Raw genomic sequence first — 7,806 nt, forward strand, 5'->3', positions numbered from 1 at the left:
TCATTCACCATTCCCTATTTATAGTTATGCACCATGCTCTTGAGCATCAGGTAAGATAGCCGGTCTTTTCCTGAATAACAAATGGTTTGGAAGGCACCGGATGAAATGTTATTTTGGCATTTTCGGAGCATGTTCTGTTCTCCTTGGGAAAGAGGCTCTTGGTGCTTCTCAGAATAAATGGCAGTCCCCTGGAATTTTCAACCATGTGCACATTTGATTTTCCAGTGAACAGCTTGATTTGGTTAGTAGGCTTACAGAGTTCCATGAAGAATACTAAGTCCAGGTCTAAATTACAGACCCTTTCACATACTATGCTTTTAGTTGGGCAGTACCTTTCCGCAGACTGTCTCACCAGAGTGGTGCATGCTCTGGTTATCTTCTGCTTGGACTACTACAATGCGCTCTACATGGAGCTACCTTTGAAGGTGACCTGGAAACTACAACTAATCCAGAATGCGGCAGCTAGACTGGTGACTGGCAGTGGCCGCCAAAACCATATAACACCGGTCCTGAAAGACCTACATTGGGCCCCCGGTACGTTTCCAAGCACAATTCAAAGTGTTGGTGCTGACCTTTAAAGTTCTAAACAGTCTCGGCCCAGTATACTGAAGGAGCATCTCCACCCCCACCATTCAGCCTGGACACTGAGATCCAGCACAAAGGGCCTTCTGGTGGTTCCCTCACTGCAAGAAGTAAGGTTACAGAAAACCAGGCAGAGGGCCTTCTCGGTAGTAGCACCCTCCCATAAGATGTCAAAGAAATAAACAACTACAGTGGTGCCTCGCAAGACGAACGCCTCGCAAAACGAAAAACTCGCAAGACGAAAGAGTTTTCCGTTTTTGAGTCGTTCCGCAAGACGAATTTCCCTATGGGCTTGCTTCGCAAGAAGAAAGCCCATAGAGAAATCTCCGCCGGCCTTCAGAAGAGGTCCTGGACCTCTTCTGAAGGCCGGCGGGGGGCAAAAGTCTTTGCTCCCCCCGCCTGCCTTCCCGGGACAGCGGAGACTTCTCCGTTGTCCCGGGGCGATCTGAAAATGCTGGTGGGCGGCAGCGAAGGCTTCGCTGCCGCCCGCCAGCATTTTAAAATCTCCCCGGGACAGCGGAGAAGTCTCCGCTGTCCTGGGGGCTTTTAAAATGCTGGCAGTCGGGAGGAAAGCCCTCCTGTCCCCGGAGCTTGCGGGGTGGGAGGTGGGGAGAAGGGCTTTTCTTCCCACCGCCAGCCTTCAGAACAGCCTTCTGAAGGCTGGCGGTGGGAAGAAAAGCCCTTGTCCCCCCCCCCCCAGCCTTCAGAAGAGGTCGGGGGACAGACTGTCCCCGGACCTGGTCTGAAGGCGGTTTCCATAGGAACGCATTGATTGATTTTCAATGCATTCCTATGGGAAACCGTGCTTCGCAAGACGAAAAACTCGCAAGAAGAAAAAACTTGCGGAACGAATTAATTTAGTCTTGCGAGGCACCACTGTATCTGGCTTTTAGGAAACATCTGAAGGCAGCCCTGTTTAGGGAAGTTTTTAATGTCTGATGTTTTATTGCGTTTTTAATATTATGTTGGAAGCTGCCCAGAGTGGCTGGAGAGGCATGGCCACATGGGCAGGGTATAAGTTGTTGTTGTTGTTGTTGTTTGTTCACCTAAAAATTAAAGTGACCAACACATGTATCATGCCAGTGGCTCCAACTTGAATAAAATATCGGGGAGGAGGGAACCATGGCAGTTAAATAATTTTTAAAAAAACTCAGATAAGTTTGCAATGCAAAATATGCCCTGGCCCTGACATTATATGGAGGGTAAATCTGGGGGGACGGGGACCGCACAGCGAGAAAAGCTTTGTTGTTGCAACCTTGTTTGTCATTTACACACTTCCCAAAATCTCAAGCAGGCCTTAGAAAAGGCAGGGCACCTTTATTCCCAAAACCCTGTCGCTGTGGTTCACCCATTAATGAGCAGCTTATGACGAGTTTGATTTGGCCCAAACCCTCCTTTGCTTCCTAATTACGAGTTGGTTTAAATGTTGCCCGTGGATTTGGGGTTGTGCCGCTGTCAGTTTTTTGTTTCGGAAGTCTCGAGTTAAATAGTCCTCCAGAGCTTTTGATCGGGGATGGATTTGGAAGGTTCCTGAAAAGCTTGGAGCGAGATCGCTCCCCACCCCCACAGCTCTTTTCTCTTCTTAAAGCCAGCCCCATTAAACTCTCTCCTTACACACCGGTGGGTATGCAGCATTCAATACGGCGCACCGCCAAAGGCAGCTCGTTGATGGTGTAATTGGTGTCGTGCTACGCTAATCTGACGGCCTGTTTCCAAAGCATCCCCCTAGGTGCTTAGCTCACAGGGCGAATTGATACAGGCACCTATCGAGACTGAAAGGAACCTGAATGGGAGGAGGAGAATCTGTTCCCAGAGCTTCCGTGCAGGACCTTCGTTGCTATGGAAATTACTCCATCTGCCTTGAAGCGTTTTGTGGAAGGCTGACACTAAGCCATTGTGAAAAAGCTTAAAAACAAAAATTGATGTTGAGATATTTCCTTAACCTGTAAACCGAAAGTATGCAAATGTAACACTTTCTCTGTTGTCAACAGATGCCTCAAAAGAGTGTTCTTCAACCTTGGAGGGGCTCCAGATCTTTGCTGGACTGCAACTCCCATTATTCTTGACCTTTGGCTAAGATGGCTGGGGTTGATGGGAGTTGTAGTCCAACAAAAAGGTTGAAAAACCCTGCCTTGGAGTGTGCTGTGTGGGGCTTAGAACCATAAAAGACTGGGGGAAATTCGTGGGTTATCTGAAATGTTATTGTACACATATAAGTTCATTAGCAGGATTAACTTAAACCAAACAGTTAATGCTAACAACTAACTAGGGAGTAATTATTAATTGGAGTGATGAAGGAGATGCTATGCTATAAATTTACAGTGGTACCTCAGGTTAAGAACTTAATTCGTTCTGGAGGTCTGTTGTTAACCTGCAACTGTTCTTAACCTGAAGCACCACTTTAGCTAATGGGGCCTCCTGCTGCCGCTGCGCCGCCATTGCACAATTTCTGTTCTCATCCTGAAGCAAAGTTCTTAACCCGAGGTACTATTTCTGGGTTAGTGGAGTCTGTAACCTGAAGCGTATGTAACCTGAAGCATATGTAACCCGAGGTACCACTGTAAAAAAGAAACCACAAAAGGAGTAAGGGGAAGTAAAAACATATATTTTTGTGAGAAATATTGCATTGTATTTAAAATATGGGAAAACTGAAAAATTATATATATAAATCATAGAGTTGGGAGGGACCACAAGGGTCATCTAGTCCAACCCCATGCAAAGCAGGAATCTTTTGCCCAACGTGGGGCTCAAACCCACAACCCTGAGAGTAAGAGTCTCATGCTTTACTAACTGAGCTATCCCGGGTCTCTGTGTGCATAGGAAGCTGTCTTACCTTGTGCCAGACATTAGGTCCATTTGGCCAGTCTGACAGTGGTTTCCCAAGGTCTGTGACCGAGGTCTCTTTCCTAGCCTTGAACTAGAGGAAACTGAGACCTTGTACAGGAAAGCATAACCTCCTTTGGGGGGTGGGGGAGCTGCCACACACACACCAACACCCAGAATGCCCTAGATATCATGCTATGTAGATTCTGGTGGGTCAATTTTGCATGAGCTTTATCAAGGCTGAAGTTGAGTGTAGGTCAGCAACAAAAAACAGCAAACCATCCGAGGCCACTGAAGTTCAATCTTTATTCAAGGGCACAAACCATAGCTCAGGCCTAGTGGTCTCAGCAACTCCTAGGAGATCTTGCCCCAATGCTGCAGTTGCGAGGACTCAAGGTCCCCCCCCCACTCTATAGTTCCTCTTCTCCAGGGTTTCCCCACACACAGTCTCAAAACTGTGTCTGCACACATCTAATCTCTGTTCTGCTCTTTTTGTTTCTCTGTGTGTTCTCGGAGACCAGGGGGGAGGGGAACTGTTTGCAGCAGGAGGGGGGGACTCCCTGGGTTCTTCAGCAGCCTCTTGACACCCCTCCCACTCCTCTCCAGCCTCTGCTTCAGCTGCAGAGTCTGAACTGCACTCTGCCACAGACTCTTCCTGCTCACTAAACCCTGTTGCCCCTCCAGCTTCCGACACCTCTTCCCTTCCCAGTCTACCCCTTCTTCTACCTCTGACCACTCACCGTCGTCCCACCACCATTCCCCAGCCCTGAGCCTTCTTCCCTTGGAGGTTCCTTTGGGGGTTCCCTAGCTGGTGCCCCCCCCCACTCCTCTGCATCCAGCCAGTCCATGACAACATCTCAGCATGTAGCCTTGGGTGGGGGAACACCAGAACTCCAATCTTAACTCACCCACGGACGTCTTGGGTGGCCTCAGGCTAAGCCCCGTCACTTAAGCTGCGCCCTTAATCTCTGAGCTCTGCAACAATAATAAAGTCCTACTTCGTAGGGCTGCTAGGAGAATGACTAAGATAAGGACTGCAAATCATTTTTGCTCTCCAAAAGACGAACGAAATAGCTTTTTATCTTGTTGACACCCCTGTCATCAGGCAAGGCTTTTCCAGAGGGGGAAATAATAACTGTAGAGATTTCCAGAGATCATTCACTCCATCAATGCAGATTGGTTTCTGGGAATCAACCATTATTTTTGGAGAGGGCAAAAGTGTTCCATGGTTAAAGTAAATAATAGAAAACACACCCTCAGGTGTTGTTTTTTAAGCTTCTTCAACTAACTAAACTCGCCCTGCTCTGAAAGAGGAAGAACACTACCCTGTTATTGCCAAGTGCTCAAACTGAAACTCCGAGGATTGATGGCTTTGATTAATTCAGAGGGATCAACTCTGTACAAGAAAGGAGGAGTTTTGGCACAGGAGTGGAGAAGCATCTCTGAATGTTATAATCTGTAACTCACGCTTGCTGTTTCTCTAACATGTGCTTTGTCAGGTATGGGGAAGACTTCCTTTTGGGTGCCAAAAGGATTACTGATACGACTAACATTTAAAAAAGAAAGAAGAGGGCTTGAAGCAGACAACCATCAAGGTAGTTGAGGGTTGATTTCAGCCGTGCAGCCGCCAGAATTTTCAGCGAGTCTGAGCTTCCTGCAAACTGCTGCCTCTTTTGATTGCTGGAATCAGAAGTGTAAAGAGACAGAGATTTCCATTCCATCCTGCATTTGTCACAATCAGCTGTTTCTGTTCTGCTGCAGTTCGGCTTCTGCTAAAACCTACATCAGTCGTCTTGTTGTCTGCTATGGCCAAAACAAACACAATTAATTGCACAGTTAAATGCACAATCAATTTCAATGCATTTCGATGGGAGGGAAATGTCAAAAACAGGGCAGAAAGTAACGCATATGTGTAATGTTTGCAAACTAAAATAAAAAACAATGATAATGAATACTGCCTGACTAAAAGAAGGCAGGAACGATTCCTGCCAAATCTCTAGTGGTGGGGAGTTCCACAGGGCAGGTTCTGCCACACCAAAGGCTTGGTCCCTAGTAAAGGCTAGCTGACTCTCAGGAGCATGAGAAAACACCAGAAGTGACTCCAACTCCAGGTAATGAGCAACATTCATTGCAATCCTCTCTTTCCCCTGCTTTTTTCACTCATCCTTTGCCAATTGCCTTCCTTGTCTTTCCAGGGCCCTGATTTGCCTTTCCCAACCTCGCCTTCTTTGCTCCTCATACAAAACCCATGCTACATAATCTTGTTGGAAGTTCAACAAAAGAGATCATCCCATGTGTAACTTAAGGGTTAATTCTGTTGTCTGCAATCCAGTTAACCAAAGGTTGGAGGTGTTGCTTAGCAGCCAAACAGTAGCATGATCCTCACTGAGGTGGAATGCGCTCTGATTAGCTGTACAGTTCTGAGGGAGTTTTCCCTCTGTATGTGCTAATTGAATGTCTCCCTGATATGTACAATACCTGACCTAAGAAAGACAAAACCTCTCTGTCCCTTTCTTGTTAGATTTTAGGCTGTATGTGTTCAGTTTTGCTCAGTAAAGTGTTATCTAGACTTTTCTTAAATTATGCTTGCAATAATTAAGTGACTTTGCTGGCAAATCTAACCTCTCACCGGTTTGGGAATGGAGGCAAGGGCGGAATCTGGTTTGACAGGACCTCGCACTGTGGTTAACGCAGGTGGAATTCCCTTGTTCATTTGGACAAAGGAGCAACCCTCCTGTCTTTCTGTTTGTTCTACTTGGCTAAACCTATTTTATGGAAGGAAAAGTCCCATATACGTTTTTTAATGTACTGGCCCATTACATAACTGAAACGGAATTAAGGTGGAGTCGTTCCCCATTCCATTCTGGTTCCCCTCTCTAGGCAAGTATGAGCAGAGGCTGGAAGACTCAAGGAGATGGTCCAATTAGCACTTGGCTAACAAAACAAGCTCCCTTGCAAACATTTCACAATAGTTTACATAATAATTGCCACTAACATCCATGTGGGACACGCAGCTCCCGCTTGTAGCTACTACCCCATGTCCTCGATGAACAAACTTTCCATTCTTAAGCAAATATGGCTCAAAGCTACAACTTCCCATTCCTGCTTGCAGAAATTTCAGATTCAGAAAACGCAATGGATGTTGATGAGCCATTGTGAATAATGGGTCCCAGATTCAATGGTGGAGAGTTTTGTATCATTTATTTATCCATATATTTGTGAAGGTTCCTGGGTGCTTTCTGGGAAGGATCCAGGAAGTTTTCTTTAAAAATATTTGACATTTTATTATGTTTTTATGTGTTGGAAGTCGCACAGAGTGGCTGGGGCAACCCAGCCAGATGGGTGGGAATCAAATAACAAAAGTGTTGTTGCTGTTGTTGTTGTTGTTGTTGTTCCAGCTGACTTTCCTGAAGTGAGGCCAGAAAAATTATCAAATAAAAATAATTAAAATTGCAGCTGATTTTTAAAAAGGAATAAAAATAGAAAACATTCGCAGAACAAGCAAAAGCAGCAACAGCAAATGTAATGGTCTTCGCTTCTTTCTAGAATGCAATAAAAAAAGAAGCTGAATGAACAGGCTGTAAAAGTTGAGATGGATGGATCAGTCTATTAATCTATATTTTTTTAAAAAAAAATGCGTAGAAATCCTTATTTAAATTTGTGTTCTGTCCCACAATAATTATCTCAATAAGTAAGCCCTCTGTATGAAACGGTGTTAATAAAACACACTCTGTTTATATTAAGTTAGGAGCTAGTCCTTTGCTGATACAGTGGTGCCTCGCAAGACGAAAACAATCCGTTCCGCAAGTCTCTTCGTCTAGCGGCTTAGCTATTAGCGGCTTAGCGGCTTAGAAAAAGGGGGGGAAGCGGAAAAAATCGCAAGACTCGCAAGCCGTTTTCGTCTTGCGGAGCAAGCCCATAGGGAAATTCGTCTTGCGAAGAAGCTCAAAAACGGAAAACCCTTTCGTCTAGCGGGTTTTTCGTCTTGCGAGGCATTCGTCTTGCGGGGCACCACTGTAGAATCATAGCACTGTAGCGTTGGAAGGGACCCTGAGGATCATCTAGTCCAACCCCCTGCAATGCAGGAATATGCAGCTGCCCCATGCAGGGATCGAACCTGCAACCTTGGCGTTATCAGCACCAGGCTCTAACCAACTGAGCTATGCAGGAAATGATGTTCTTTGTCAGACACACTGGGAAATCCCACTCCACCCCAACTTCCAATGGCCGCACTGGGCTGCAATCGCCGCTGCCAGTGAGAATGGCAGGCAAGTTTTTTATTAACTGTTCTCCAGCATCACCAGGTCATTGCCGCCTGGAAGGGCACACCAGCACTATGGTGCAACAAAAGCAAGACCAACACACACCCCGGAACATATGTGGAGTGAAAATTTACAGGAT

At 46.0% G+C, this 7,806-nt stretch overlaps 1 non-coding gene across 1 annotated transcript; it reads right to left on the reverse strand.

The window, feature by feature from the left end:
• Positions 1–7,498: 7,498 nt before the first annotated feature.
• TRNAI-GAU (transfer RNA isoleucine (anticodon GAU)) lies at positions 7,499–7,571 on the reverse strand. The gene has a single exon. It is a non-coding gene; the product is annotated as a tRNA-Ile (tRNA).
• Positions 7,572–7,806: the final 235 nt, after the last annotated feature.

This window comes from Podarcis raffonei, chromosome 1, assembly GCF_027172205.1.
Source record: "Podarcis raffonei isolate rPodRaf1 chromosome 1, rPodRaf1.pri, whole genome shotgun sequence".
NCBI classification, from domain to species: domain Eukaryota; kingdom Metazoa; phylum Chordata; class Lepidosauria; order Squamata; family Lacertidae; genus Podarcis; species Podarcis raffonei.